The sequence below is a fragment of the Nematolebias whitei genome, chromosome 6, assembly GCF_014905685.2.
Source record: "Nematolebias whitei isolate Nwh7 chromosome 6, NemWhi1, whole genome shotgun sequence".
Classification (NCBI taxonomy): Eukaryota; Metazoa; Chordata; class Actinopteri; order Cyprinodontiformes; family Rivulidae; genus Nematolebias; species Nematolebias whitei.
This window is the reverse complement of record NC_056503.1, coordinates 2,992,741-3,009,064: the sequence shown is the minus strand read 5'-3', so window position 1 is coordinate 3,009,064 and position 16,324 is coordinate 2,992,741. Positions and strand designations below refer to the sequence as shown.

The window sequence follows — 16,324 nt, the reverse complement described above, 5'->3', positions numbered from 1 at the left end:
TCAAGATAGATTTGTTGAGCCAGGATTCAGAAATGAAAATTACATCAGCCCCAGAAGAACTGACCAGAATTTTCAAAGTATCAAGTTTTCTCAGAAGACTACGTGCATCTACATGCAGAAAATGAAGAACTGACATGTTTTTAAAGTCATTTGGTATGCTGTAATGAGTAGGGCGTCCAGGGTTGCGCTGGATCCCTGAGAGAAGTAACATTATTATCAGACATTTTCTTGTGTGTGGTTTTTTTGGTGACAGATCTATAATTTTACTAGAGGTCATAGTGTAACAATTAGCCTCCATAATCAAACCATGAAAAAAGTTTATAAAGACATGATTACTCAGAACAGGGCAGCACGGTGGCACAACTGGTAGAGCTGCTGCATCTCAGCGAACAGGCCCCTGGTTCAAACCCCGGTCCAGGTGCCTTCTGGGTGGAGTTTGCATGTTCTCTCCGTGCATGCGTGGGTTTTCTCCGGGTGCTCCGGTTTCCTCCCACAGACCAAAAACATGCATGTTAGGCTGATTGGTAACTCTAAATTGTCCCTAGGTGTGAGTGAGAGAGTGAATGGTTGTTTGTCTCGTTTGTCTCTATGTGTCCCTGTGATGGACTTGCGACCTGTCCAGGGTGTACCCCGCCCCTCGCACAGTGATTGCTGGACATGGGCACCAGCGACCCCCGTGACCCAAAATGGAATAAACGGGTAAAGATAATGGATGGATGGATGGATTACTCAGAACCCCAAAACAGTGAAATTTGTAGGGAGAGACAGGTCCAGATGGGCTAACAAGGTTCAGTGACTCCAGATAGTCATATCTGAAAGTTATGGAAATAATGGGAATGGTACAGAAAAGTCTCAGACCAGACAGCATCATAGATCAAATGAGCCAACGGATCCGATGTGGTAGTCCAACAGCTGCTCTCATGATGAACATATGCTGGGTCTAGAACCAACAGGCACATGATGAACAGATGCTGGGTCCAGAACCAACAGGCAGAAACAGATAATCCACAACAAATAGCAAAGCGAGCTGCCAGAAAATCCTCTCGCTCTGGAAGGCATGGTCCTGGGTCTGTTCAGATCAACAGAGGTCAACAGCGTGATCCGGAACAAAAAACCTTCAGCTGAGTAGCTCTGAACTGGTGGACCCGCACAGATACAATTAATCCAGGTGAATTCAGATGGAAGCCCAGCAGAACTTCGATGCAAACTCAGGTTTTCCTTTGAGCAGCTCCTCCTCGGTGCTTCCTAGCACGAGAGGTTTCCTCCAGGCGAACAAGGATGGGAGACTGCTACGAAGCCAAGATTCAACTTGTATGCTGGATTCCTTAGATAGAGAACTTTACTAATTGGCTGGCTTTTTTATGTATGTGAATGTTTCTGTAAAGTGCCTTGAGACAACTTTGTTGTGATTTGGCGCTATATAAATAAACTGAATTGAATTGAATAGAACTGACCAGAGAAGCTGGAGCCGTCCTTGGCTCAGTTCTGTTCTGGTCTGGTTCCATCAGGCTCCTCCGCGGCCAACAACAAATCACACAGAGGTGGTCTATTCTTCGATAAAAGGTAATGGGCTGTCTGCTGAGACTGAGACAGGCTGTGTTTGGGTCGAGTTCCCCCACAGTCCAGCTTGGTTCAGTTCTGGTCCTATTCAGGTCAACTTCCCCCACGGCTGACAGCAGACACCGCTAGGCTCCAGTCTAACAGAAAGCTGGCACAATACCACACAGTGATCTTGATCGTAACCAGCAGAACCACAGAGGTCTGGATGAAAAGTTCAGTTGGAGTGAAAAAGAGAAGGAAAAAAAACGCAGACCTTCGGACAACAACTCACCCACTCGAGGGGCCACCTGGCCGGCAGGCTGCACTCCGAGTGACCGATGAGGTGGAAGCGGGCGGTCCTGAGCCAAAAGAATTTTTTGGACAGTCCCGTACAGCACTCTGAGTCCACTGAACACCAAATTCGATAGGAAGAGGGACCAACTTCTAGTCTGGCTCAAAAAATGTTTCAGTTTGATGTTATAGGACTGCAGAGAAGCCGGGGCAGCTGCCGTCCTGAAATTTAACAAGATAAGCACAAAAACAATTATTTGTTTGCTCGACTTTATAGCAAATGTGTGTCTCAGTTGAACTTTTACTTAATAAATGCACTTCAATGGTCAAATAAACTGCATTTCACCGGGGCAGTGCAGCGAAATGAATCTGATTTGGCATTTGTTCCAGGCATGATCCCAGAGCTGGACTAAGGTGGCAGGCTATGGCAAGCCGATTGTGTCATTAATAGCCACATTTACCTATTACATGACTCAACGACATGCCATACTACTCGAGTTCCATCTAGTGGCTGAAAATGGTAGTGTTCAATATTTTCAATGTAAGAATGAACAAAAATGGTCACGTCTCAGCCAAAAATTGGTTTATAAATATAGGAAGAAAAAAACATAAATCAGTCGCTTTGGTGTATAAGTCACAGCGTATTCAAATTATTCAAAAAACTGTGACTTATAGGCCAGAAAATACTGTATGTCCTGGGACAAAATAGAGGCATTTGCATTTAGCTTACCAAGTTAAGCTCAATATATAAGTTCTAAAAACGATGAACCATGTAACGATTAGTTACAAATGCCAACCAACTAATTAGCATGAGCTACAAACACCAGCATGCTAAAACAACAAAACATTTTATTCACAACTCACCAATTCCGTTCACAGTTCAGAGCATGACAAACTTCATGGCTCCAAACTCACTGGTAGTTGAAATCTAAATCATATTTGTCAGAGTCAGAGATTCTTTATTGTCATTCTGACCACATGTGGAACATGTGGTGGAGCGAAATTATGTACACAGGATCCCAGTTATATCCAACAATAAAATGTAAAAGAAAAACAATGATAGCATCTAAGATATGAACTAAGAAAAACATCAACTAAAAATACATTAAGCACTAATAGCATAAAAGCATTACATGATCACAGCACAAACATGAGTCTGTGTGAGCAGATGAGCATGCATGAACACATCAACATGAAACAGTTCAGCAGCAACATGATGTCATTTTTCACAGTGATTATTCTGGTTAGAGATTCATGAGTCTAACAGCTTCAGGGTAGAAGCTGTTCCTCAGTCCAGTGGTTCTACACTTAATGCTCCTCAACCTCCTTCCTGAGGGGAGCGAGGGAAAAAGTGTGTGTGCTGGGTGAGTGGGGTCCTTCATGATGCAGGTGGCCCTTTTCCTGCATCTGGAGGTGTAGATGTCTGTGATGGTGGGGAGACTGACTCCAATAGTTTTCTGTGCAGCCTTCACCACTCTCTGCAAAGTGTTTCTTTCTGCAGTTGTGCAGCCTCCATGCCACACGTTGATGCTGGAGCACAGGATGCTCTCCACTGCACACCTGTGGAAGGAGGTGAGGACTGAGCTTCCCAGACCAGCTCATCTCAGCCGCCTGAGGAAGTTGAGGCTCTGATGAGCTTTCTTGATCAGGCTGGAAGTGTTGTTACCCCAGCTGAGGTTGTCATTCATGTTTACACCCAAGTACTTGTAGCTGGAGACCACTTCCACTGCAGATCCTCTTATGTTCAGGGGGGTGTAGGTGTGTTTGTTCCTTCTGACATCCACAATCATCTCCTTTGTCTTCTTCACATTGATGTGAAGGTTATTCTCTCTGCACCAGGTCTCCAGGTGTTCCACCTCCTGCCTGTAGCTGGACTTATCATTGTTTGTGATGCATCCCACCACCGCTATCTGCAAACTTAACAACGTGACAGCCTGGATTGGTAGCTGCACAATCACACATGAGCAGAGTAAACAGGAGAGTGCTCAACACACATCTCCGAGGAGAGCCAGTTATGGTGGAGGAGGAGAAGTTGTGGATCCTCACTGACAATATTTGTATAGTGAGCCTTAGAGTACATACAGAACAGAAAGGAATGAAACAAGTTGTTTGGAAGTACAAACCTGCAGCAGCTTTGTCTCCAGCTCTTCCCCTCACACCTGACTGGGGAAAGCTGGAGCAGGCTTGTATTACAACTCCAGACAATGTGATTGGCTGAATGGATCAGGTGATTGTGATCACATGACTATCATTCTAAACATACTGGTGATGCATCTAAAGCAAAGGAAGTACTTGAGGGCAGACTTTACCCATGGAAATTAGGGATGGGGCCGATACCGATCCAGTATCGGTATCGGCCTCCGATACCAGCATATTTTACGTATCGTATTTTTCCGATCCACCTGCCGATATTTCCGATCCATGATGCATGTTGGCTTCAAACTATGGAATGGATTCCTGAACGGCGGCGTGTCTCATGAACCCAGAGCAATAAGACCTGCCTCACATTCAGGAAATCCAGTTCGTAGTTTGCAGCCATCTACAACATGAGGGCTGAGTTAGCAGCACTGTGGCTATTAGCTAACAAACTTTTCATCTAAACATGTCCACTGTGTGGAAGTATTTTACACTAAACACCACAAAACAAGACAGCAATGTGCAATGTCTGCAGAGCCATAGCGCCACAGTAAACCACATTAAAGTTAGTTTTACGATGGACATTCGAGCTCCGTGGCTTCAGCGGGGCGCTGTTCTTTCGTCAAACCGAAAGAGGCGACTCGACTCCGGCCAGCCGTGTCCAATCTGCCCCGCTCTGTCTGCCTGTCTCTGAGGAGGGACAGATTGAGCGCGGCTGCCCCAAATCAGGCTGCCTGCTTCGGATTGAACAAGAAGAAGACATCGCTGAAGCCATAGAGCTCAAATGTTTACCGAGAAGTTGCTAAACTTCATCATAATTAATGAACAACCACTATCAGTTGTAGAAAATGAAGGATTTCTCAGCTTGATACTTGCAGCCAAGATATAGTTTACCCTCCAGGAGACATTTATCAGTACAACAGTTGACAATCATAAAAAAACATATGATTTGAAAATTATATACTGTATATTAAAAACATAAACAGCTACATTATAAAGTGATGTAAAATACTAAAAACAGGAACATGTCTGTTGGTTTATGCCATGAACGTAGCAGATGTTTGAAGCCATTTAACATTTAATTTAATTTAATTCATTTATTCATTCATTTAAATGATTTTTTTTTAAATCATCAAAAAGAAAACATTGAATGAAGAGTGCAGAAAGAAGAAAAAAATTCTTATATCTGCCCCTTATAAAATATAAAATAACTTTAAACAATCACTTGAATTAATCACTTTAATATCCACTATAAAGCTAGGAATAAAAAGAAACACATTTTGTGTTAGCAGAATTTAATTCTAACTTTAAAACTTATTCAACATTAATAAAACTTACCTCAAGTTGCCTTTTTGGACATGCATGCTTATATTTGTACAAATTGTACTTGAGAGGAGATTATTACAGCCTCATAAAATCTATGATGATCATGATATCGGAACTGGATCGGTATTGGCCAATACTCAGATTTAGGTATCAGGATCGGATCGGAATTGTTAAAAAAGTGGATTGGTGCATCCCTAATGGAAATCATCCATGATGGAAAGCCATCCTGGCCCAGAAGCAGAAAAACAGGCCCAAACCATGATACTACCACCACCATGTTTCACAGATGGGATAAGGTTCTTATGCAGGAATCCAGAGTAGTTTTCCTTTCTCCAAACATAACGCTTTTCATTTGAACCAAAAAGTTATATTTTGGTCTCAGCTTTCCACAAAACATTCTTCCACTAGCCTTCTGTCTTGTCCACATGATCTTTAGCAAACTGCAGACCAGCAACAATGTTCTTTCTGGAGAGCAGTGGTTTTCTCTTTCAACCCTGCCATGCACACCATTGTTGTTCAGTGTTCCCCTGATGGTGGACTCATGAACATTAACATTACCCAATGCCTTCAGTTGCTTAGAAGTTACCCTGGGGGTCCTTTGTGACCTCGCCTACTATTCAATGCCTTGCTCTTGGAGTGATCTGGGAAGGGTAACAATGGTCTCAAATTTCCTCCATTTGTACACAATCTGTCTGACTATGGACTGGTGGAGACCAAACTCTTTAGAGATGGTTTTGTAACCTTTCCCAGCCTGGTGAGCATCAACAACTCTTTTTCAGAGGTCCTCAGAAATCTCCTTTGTTCCTGCCATGATGCACTTCCACAAACGTGTTGTAAAGAACAAACAACTTCTTCTTCTATTGATTTTACGATGGTTGGTAAACTTATTTCAAGTGCATTACCTCCATCAACTGGACTGAAGTGTGGATTTGGCAAATAGACAAGCAAAAAAATAGATTTGACTAAATAAACTAATTGTTTTAAAAAAAAACAAAATAACTGTATTGTATATGTTTGGTGATTTAACTTCTAAGCACTCAGCTAATGTGAAGACCTGATGTTTTTCCTTTCTTAATGACTAAAATAGATGGTTTCTTTGATTATTGTATTTGTTGTGGTGTAGCAATACATGTTCTACCATCTCTGGTTGGTTACAATAGTGTATTTTCTTGTTGGACGATTGCCTATTTTATGTAAAGTGTGGCTGAGACTTGAGTGTCCTATTCTGGGTCGAGTGATTACATTTTCTACTTTTCTATTCCATATTGTTTTCCTTCCTAACCCACTATGTTTTTGTATGCTGTATAAATGTCTTCCCATTTTCTGTAAATCCCAGTGCTCTTGTCATACTTTCTGCATATATTTTCTGATGGAAGGTTTAATTTCTGATTTGCAAAGTGGGACTTGTAGTTCTATGGACTTTCTCTTGATTACTTGTTTTGCCATTGTGCATTATTTAATTTCCCTCTACATTGACATTTGCTGGAACCCAAAGAAATTGTATTTTCATGCCTTTAGTTTCTATTCTATAAAACTGTAATGAAAATTTGATTGATAATTTTTTTTTGTATTGATTTGTCTGTTGCAGTTCTACTGAGTGATGAAATGTTGTCAGATGCGATAACAATGTTTCTTATTTCATTCTGCTCTATCCACTGCAGCGCCAACAATATTGCTAACAGTTTAGTAAATTGATAAATGATCAGAAGCTCTTTTACAGATGTCCCTGGCTGGGATGTAAACTGCTGAACATGCCCTCCCTGTTTCAGAATCCTTAGAACCATCTGTAAATAAAATGATATCATCAGAGACGTGTTCTTCACAGTAATTTTGGACAATGTGCCATACTGGGAGTTGTTCTGATATCTCTTTTACTTTCTAATGCATACTTAAATTTACTTTTGGTAATGGAAATAAACACAGATGAATGGATGATAATGGAAGTGTAGGACAGTATTGAAACTGACTTAATCCAACATTTTCTGTTTTTGCATCATCTAACCACCCAAAGCTTGTGATGTTTGTTTCGTTATGTTCCCAATGATCTTGTTTGATTGTATACCTGGATTAATGAGCGTGGACTTTTTTGGTCCCAATGATTTGTTAAAATATTTTTGGTTGGATGTTTTCCATCGTGTCTCTGCAGATTGACCCAGTATGCAAGCATTCGTTTAACTTGTCTTATTCTGAGGGGAGTTTCTCCCACTTCTACTTGCATTGCTGACACAGGTGATGTTCTGAATGACCCACTGATGATCTGTAAGGCCTGAGCTTGTAGTTTATCTAACTACAGGTTAGATAAAGGCTTTAAGGTTTGTTTCTGCTGCTGACATATATGCTATACAACCATAATCTCATAAGTGCTAAATATATGTTGTGTAAAGATGCTCTACTTGCTTCGTATTTCTGTCCTGCCAGACATCAAAGTATATTGATAATCTTTTTACTTTTGTCTGTGACCTTATGTATATGGACATTCCAAATGAGTTTTTCATCAAACTATCCATCCATCCATCCATGCATTATCTACCGCTTGTTCTGAAGTTGGGTCGCAGGGGCAGCAGCTTAAGCCGGGAGGCCCAGACATCTTTTTCCACAGCTACCTCCTCTTGCTCTTCTGGGAGGACCACAAGGTGTTCCCAGGCCAACCGAAAGACATAGTCTCTCCAGCGTGTCCTGGGTCTTCCCTGGGGTCTCCTCACAGTTGGACATGCCCAAAGCACCTTCCTAGGGAGGCGCCCAGGGGGCATCCTTACCAGAGCTCGTAACCATAGGTGAGGGTAGGAACGTAGACTGACCAGTAAACAGAGAGTTTTACCTTACAACTCAGCTCCCTCTTCACTACAGTGGACCGGTACATAGATACTGCAGATGCTCCAACAATCCATCTGTCAATCTCACGCTCCATTCTTCCCTCACTTGTGAACAAAACCCCAAGATATTTGAAGTCCTTCACTTGAGACAGAACATCACTCTTGATCTGAAGAGAGTAATCCACCTTTTTTCGGTTGAGAACCATGGCCTTAGATTTGGAGGTGCTGATTCTCATCCCAGCCGTTTCACACTCAGCTGCAAATCGCTCCAGTGAGAGCTGAAGATCACAGCACGATGACGCAAACAGGATCACATCATCTGCAAAAAGCAGAGATGGAATCCTGAGGCCACCGAACATGAATCACTCTACACCATTGCTGGACCGAGAAATTTGGGCCATAAAAGTTATAAACAAAATTGGTGACAATGGGCAGCCCTGGCAGAGTACAGCTGCTGCCTCTCAGTGAGCAGGTCCCTGGGTGGAGTTTGTATGTTCTCTCTGTGCATGCGTGTGTTTTCTCCGGGTACTCTGGTTTCCGCTCACAGACCAAAAACATGCATGTTAGGCTGATTGGTAACTCTAAATTGTCCCTAGGTGTGAGTGAGAGAGTGAATCATTGTTTGTCTCTATGTGTCCCTGGGATAGACTTGCGACCCATCCAGGGTGTACCCCACCCCTCGCACAGTGATTGATGGATATGGGCACAGGCGACCCCCGTGACCCAAAATGGAAGAAGCGGGTAAAAGATAATGGATGGATGGAACTTTAAACAATCACTTAAATTAATCACTTTAATATCCACTTTAACGCTAGGAATAAAAAAAAAAAACATGTTTTGTGTTCTAGCTTTAAAACTTATCCAACATTAATAAAACTTAACTCAAGTTGCCTTTTTGGACATGCATGCATAGATTTGTACAAATTGTACTTGAGATGAGATTATTACAGCCTCATATAAAATCAGTAATGATGATGATATCGGAACAGGATCGTTATCGGCCGATATCGAGATTTAGGTATTGAGATTGGATCGAAAGTAAAAAAAAAAAGTGGATCGGTGCATTCCTAAACAGAACATCTCTCAGGTTCAGATCAGAGAGGCTATTCCTCCCAATCACGCCACTCCAGATCCCACTGTCATTACCCATGTGGGCATTGAAGTTCCCCAGCAGAACAAAGGAGTCCCCACCTGGTGCACCTTCCAGCACCCCTGCCAAGGACTCCAAGAAGGCAGAATACTCTGAACTGAGCATGCATCAGGATACTCTGAACTGCTGTTCGGCTCATAGGCACAAACAACAGTCAGATCCCGTCCCCACCCGAAGGTGCAGGTAAGCTACCCTCTCTTTTACCGGGGAAAACACCAACACATAAGCACCAAGTCAAGGGGCTAAGCATAAACCCACACCAGCTCGCGCCTCTCACAATGGGCAACTCCAGATTGGAATAAGGTCCAGCCCCTCTCAAGGAGATTGGTTCCAGTGCCCGTGTTGCACGTCGAGGTGAGCCCAACTTTATCTAGTCGTTAACCTCACGCATGAGCTCATGCTCCTTCTCCACCAGAGAGTTCATGTTCCATGTCCCAAGAGCCAGCTTTGGTTATCCATGGTCAGAGTGCCACAGTCTCCGCCTTCGGCCACTGCTCATGGATTCATGCACCCAACTCATATGACCCCTCCTGCAGGTGGTGGGCCCACAGAAAGGCAAACCCATGGATTATTGAGTATGGACTTTATTGTTGCAAACCCATGTCGCTCATTCGGGCTGAGCCCAACTGGGCCCCATGGGTAGAGACCTTGTCACTAGGCACTCGCTGACGAGCCCCTCCCACAGGCCTGGCTCCAGGGTGGGGCCCCAGTGACCCACGTCCAAGCAAAGGACACTGAGTTCCTTGCTTGTTTCTGTCCATAAGAGTCTTCTGAATCGCTCTTTGTCTGGCCTGTCACCTAGAACCAATCTGCCTTGGGAGACCCTATCAGGGGCAATTAAAATTGCCCCAGACAGCATAGCTTCTAGGATTATTCAGGCACACAAACTCCTTCACTACGATAAGGTGGCAATTCAAGGGTGATTCCCTAGTTTTTCTTATTTCTTCTAATTTCAGAGTAACCTTTTAAAACAAAGTCTAATTGTGGTTTCATCCATGTATCTTGTATACATACTGTTTATCTCAAATTGCCAACAAACTTCTTAAATCTTTGTCCATTTGAAATTAAGCTTCTTGCATTCCATTGAAGTAACTTTAGGATTATTGTGAATATTCAGTTAAAGTCTAAGAGGATTGAGTTAGGTCATCATGTGTGTTTTTTATTGTTTCTCATTGCAGCCCATATATTTTAAAGAAGTTTAGGTGAGCCAATTTGCCCTGTTGGCACGCAGCTGGATATCTCATTGATTGGAAAACTTAATGATGTGTCTATCTCTGCTGCCATCTGTGGATTTTAAGGACGCATATTTAATTGGATTTACGATAACTGGTTCCTGCTTTTTTGGATTCAGCTCGTGCTGGTTTTATCTACAATCAAGGAAGTCGTCAGCAGCAAATTTGGACCCGATCACGCTGCTTGCCTTTATGATGACTTGGTTCGTGTCTCGTGTACCCGGACTCAAATGTCTTGGGCTGAATGGATCAGATCTCGGGGATTTTTACTCAGACACGTTCCATCGGTGTGGCCATGTTATTTTGGACATTTCTGAACCGAGTGGACCAACACAGACTCAAGGTTGATGTCATTAAGTTCTGCCTGTCCCCAAAACAACTGTGTGTTTATCTAAATTTTGGTCGCCTTGGCTGTCCTTGAAGGCCATCTTATCTGAATTCGCCTGGAGAAAATGTGATCTGACGCTCACCATCCCCTCCCTGAGGAATTTCCAACTGATAACCAGATGAACCAGCTGAATAAACTTTGTCATCATTTCAGGACTCTTGGATACTCAGAGGTTGTTCTTGGCCATTCCTCGACATACCTCGAGAATGTTTATGGATCTCACCGGAGGACATTGACTACAGTGACCTCGAGAGCATCTATAAGCGTTGTTGACCGCTCTCGGCTCTGATTGCAGAATGTCTACATAAATATGTGCTTGTTTGTGCAAGGTGTTTTTTCAATATTAGAGGGTTTTTTTCCTCATGCAAGAAAAAAAAGTCTGATAGGAATTTTTTTCGCCTCCAACTCTTACATGTGTCCAGTTAACCACTGTTTTTGTCTGTCCAAACAGGTCTCACTTGTAAATGAGTCTACGAGGCTCAATTTGATTTATCTGTTTAAATAATGGTTGAATGAAAAAAAATATGTTCCCAGCAGATCTAACTATTATCTTTATCCTTTCATTCTGGCCTTTTATTTGAATAGAGCAGTTGATTATTTCTGCCATAAACAGTACAATTTTTTTTAAATCATCAGTCATGGTTTCTTTCTTTACTATATTACATCTGTCACATTTCTTGGGTTCATTGGTTGTAATTTTATTTTGTTCTGTAAATTTTAAGGTGTCTGGAACCTTTTTAATGGCCTCTGCATAACTGATTCCTTTTGTAACCTTGACTCTCTGGATCTCTGCTGCACTTTTACTCACTTCACATCCTCTGTATGCTGAGTTGTGTTTGCCACCACAGTTACAATATTTCAGCTTAGCTCCTTCCTCACATTTACCGTATTCATGTTCTCTGCTACACTTTCCACACCTTTCCTTTCCTTTACAAGCTGCTGTGACGTGTCCAAACCTCTTGACATTTAAAGCATCTCAGAAGTGGGGGAATATACAACCTGACTTCATAACACATGTTGCCATTTTTTTTTCTGGGAGATTATTTTTTTACTCAAAAGTAATTAACAATGATAAGCTTCCATGTTCATTTAGTCTCTGTTGGTTTTCATGCGTTTGACTTCCTTTACTTTAGTGTTAGTAATGTTTGCTTTAAATTCATCTGCTGCACGTTTACTGGGATCCCTGTAACAACTCCCCTGACTAGGATGTCATTAGTTAGAGAACATTGCACTAGTTTACTTTTAATTTTATCCACAAAAAATGCTCTTCCTTTTTGTCCTCCATCTTTACAAAAAATCATCAGGGCCTCATTCCTCAAAACTTTAGCGCTCTTTATTCTCCTATTTCTTTATTCCTTGCTCTTGTGAGCTGTACTGGGTTCCAGCTGCCAAATGTAGCCCCATCTTGAATGAGCTTGATGATTACCTTATGTTCTTCCCTTGTTCTCTTTGCTAACTCTTCTCTGATGCTATTGCTATCATCCGACTTATTATTTAGATTCTTCTTTTGCTTCTTTTTCCAATCCCACTCTTCAAATCTCCCACCACCTATTTCCTTACCGCCTGTTTACTTTCTGATCTATCTCTTCCTTCTGCCATCTCAATTCTCCAGCCATAAGAGCCTCCTTGTTGGGCTACCTCGCCTAGAGTTCTTCCTCCTGCTCCTATCTCTCTCGAATGTCTCGACAGTGTCCGACTCTAAAGAACAGACTTTGATAGATCCCTGTTCTTTAAATAAAACAGGGTGCCCACTCATGCCTGATCGTCATCCCATTGACTGAAAACACCTGACTAATTTCACCTTCAAATTAACTGCTAATCCCAGAGGTTCAAATACTTGTGCCACTCACAAAAATGTAATATTGGATAATTTTCCTCAATTAATAATTGACCAAGTATAATATTTCTGTCTCATTTGTTTAATTGGGTTCTCTTTTTTATCTACTTTCAGGACTTGTGTGAAAATCTGATGATGTTTTAGGTGTCATATTTATGCAGAAATATAGAAAATGCTAAAGGCTTCACAAACATTCAAGCACCACTGTAGTAAACATCTCAGACGTTTGAAATAAGAAATTTTACCCAATTTGGAAGAAAGAAGAAAACTTTTGCAACAACACGTCGTTCATGGTTCCCACTGTTGATCCTCCCCGATTCTATGAACAATAGTCACTTTTACAAAGTATGATGCGCTGCATTAATGCAACAATTGTACAACTTCCATTGTAAACAAAATATGGGTTTATGAATTTTGCAAATCAGGTTTTTGGAATTAAGGTTGTGATACTCAGAAAAATACTGTATGTGAAATTCTAAAACCATCTCTTATCATGTGCCGTTTCATTTAGGTACACATATGGAAAACCTGTCCTTGGTAGCGTAAAAGCAGAGATTTGCAGACCAGCCATCACGTTTTTTTGGTTTCCAGAACATCAAGAAAACAATTTGTGCTTAAGCTATACACTGATGGTATTTTATTTATTTTATTTATTTATTTTTGCTAAGTTGTCACTTTTTGTAATTAATTATCTCTTGGATTAACTGCATATTTTGAAATTCTCTGTCATCTTCTTGTAGACAGATACAAGTGGATGTGTTACAGAAACTGTGAATTTGGACACGTTTTCCCTCAACTCAAACAGGTACTCTGACAGTTTGGAGGTAAATGCTGAGTTGGAGGAATTTGGCACAGGTAGGTTGACAAAGACTTAGATATTTTTATTTTTAATTATTAGCAGCACTGATCAGCTATTATTTGCATATTTACTCCCAACTAGGGGTGACTCTTAAAGGCACAGGTACCGTCAGTATCACCAGTCAGATAAGAACTATCACCTTTGAAGATGTATCTTCATCATACAAGCCTGGCATTCCATATGAAGGAAAGGTAATCTGCATAATGAATGCCTGTTCTGTTTCTGTGAACCTTGGTGGAGGCCATAAAGTTGTCTTCAAGACCAACTAATCTGTATATTAATTAGAATATTTACAGAATTAATAAGGCAGAGTCTATTAGTCAATTTTAGCTCACTAAACCAGCATGGTAAACTAATCTGCTAATTATTCAAAGTAGTTTGACTAATATGGGTTTTCTGTGGATAATGCCAGTGCCAATCTTTAGAAAACAGAGCCACCGATGGCTGACAAACAAGATCCTTTTTTACAGCCAGTATGAATTTGTCTTTTTTTTTTTACTTCAATGGAATCATCTCCATTTTCTTTTTAGATTTGTCATCCGGCTTTTATAATGAAGCAGCACAATTTGAGTTATGAGAATTGAGCAGCTTGTTGTTTATACATTAGAAGTTTACATTTACTTCCTGTTTTGCAGATCAAAGTGGTTGGTCCAGACAACAAACCTATTTCCAATCAGGTGGTCTACTTGTTTGTTGAAGACTCTAAGAATCTCACAGTCACCACAGACCTGAAAGGCATTGTTGTGTTTTCTCTTGGCACCACCTTCTGGAAGGACTCTGTGTCTCTGCGGGTTAGTTGGAGTGTGTGGTAGTTCTTTGTTTGCAGACACATTTCAGGAAAATCTGCTAATGATTGGCCATTGGACCCAGGTAGTTTCCATGGTTTCCTTGTGCACCAACCAATTGGAATCGTGCTTTGCTTTGTCTGGGATCAGATTTTAGATCAGCTAAGCTTAAACCTCATATACTTGGGGCATAGTCTTTCTACTCTGTCTGTGTATCACTATAGATGAGTGAATATGGTTATTAAATGTTGCTCGGTATATGTGGTCTGTTTTATTTAACTGTCAATCTGCAGAACCTTCTTGGTTCTACAGATGACAAAATTGACATCAAATGAGCCTCTAAGTTTGGTGGACATGGAAACACAAAGATATTTAACACGTGGAACTATGTCCAGTGGCCTTTATTCTAATCAAACAAATTTTGATGGTTTATGGTTGCGAATTAGAGCTTAATATCAGAGAGACTTGGTGTTTGACCTAATTTTTTTAACAGGCTTCAACTAGAGAAACAACGGAAACGGAACCTTTTGTGCCCAACTTCAAAAGACCAGACTATGGGACTGTCTACAAGAATGTGTCCCCTTTTTACTCCAAGAGCAATAATTTTTTGGAGCTCAAGCGGGTTGACGGGGGGTTACATTGTGACAAAAACGCTACTTTGAAAGTTCAGTACATCATCCAGAAGAACGCGCTGATTGATAAACAGACGACGCTCAACTTCTTTTACCTGGTATGTGTTTTTTTTTTTTTTTTTACCATAGGTTTATATCAGTTTTCACACTTCTAATAATTAGAGAAGGTGATCTGATTCCATCTCTTTGTTTTCATACTTTTGACTTCTTTTACTTTAGCATTAGTAATGTTTGCTTTGGCCTCTAAATGTTTTTAGCGCAGAAAAAAAAATCAAGCTTTATATTTCACTTGGTCTCTGAAATATTTTTTTGTTGTTATAATTGTGTAAAACAACAAGTTGAATTGTAAATTTGTTCATGCATCATTAAAAAGATTTGCTTGTAATGCCTGATTTTGTAGGTGCTGTCCAAAGGAGTGATTGTGCGTCATGATCGTGTCCCAGTGGCTCTCACAGCAGGAGATGGTACGGAACTAAAGTTTGTTATTTAGAATGATGAAGGAAAAACTTAAGTCAAGGACAGAAATAAACAAGGAGCTCAGTGTCCCTTGCCTGGACATGGGTTACTGGGGCCCCACACGGTCACCAGGCCTGGAGGAGGGGCTGGTCAGCAAGTGTCTGGTGACCGGGTCTCTACACATGGGACCCAGGCAGGCTCAGCCCTAGTAACATGGGTTTGCATTCCTGTGGGTCCAACACCTGCAGGAGGGGCTATGTGGTCCACCTTCAGGCACTCCCCAGCATTGTCAGTGTCTGGAGACCTGCTCAAAGTTCAGTTCAAGTTCATGTAACACTTTACAATAAGGTACACAAAAATTGATTAACTACTAGGGAATGCCTCAGGAACGAATCAGGAACAAATCTAATGGGTAGTTACTGGTGAACACACAGCCAAGCCTTATTAGGGGACTACTGATTAGGTACTTTGTAAATGAAGAGGAACTAATCAGAGAGTCAGAGTCAGAGTCAGAGATTCTTTATTTGTCATGCTCAATAATCCAGGTATAAAATCCAATATTTTTCAGTCAGGTCATCTGGACAGTTTCAGTTTTTGTGCTGAAACATTTCGCCTTTGATCCGGAAGGCTTCATCAGTCAAGGAAACACACAACAAAAGTGATTCTTCCTCTAACAGCTTACTCCAAAGTGGAACAAACCAGTTCTGCTTGTGATTATATGGTCTCTTTGGTACGCCCCTCTTCCGTAGCCGGACCTCTTCCTTGTTGACACTGTCCAGATGACCTGACTGAAAAACGTTGGATTTTATACCTGGATTATTGACCATGGACTTTGTTGTTTTCAACCAGTTTGACAAGACTGTCAACAAGGAAGAGGGCC

At 41.3% G+C, this 16,324-nt stretch overlaps 1 protein-coding gene and 1 long non-coding RNA gene across 2 annotated transcripts in view; one reads left to right on the top strand and one right to left on the bottom strand.

The window, feature by feature from the left end:
- LOC119411476 (alpha-2-macroglobulin-like protein 1) overlaps positions 1 to 16,324 on the bottom strand; it is a 670,820-nt gene that overhangs the window by 159,393 nt on the left and 495,103 nt on the right. The gene's annotated exons all lie outside the window — the stretch shown is intronic.
- LOC119410483 lies at positions 13,481 to 14,275 on the top strand. The gene is made up of 3 exons (XR_005186844.1): positions 13,481 to 13,567; positions 13,653 to 13,762; positions 14,207 to 14,275. It is a non-coding gene; the product is annotated as an uncharacterized LOC119410483 (long non-coding RNA).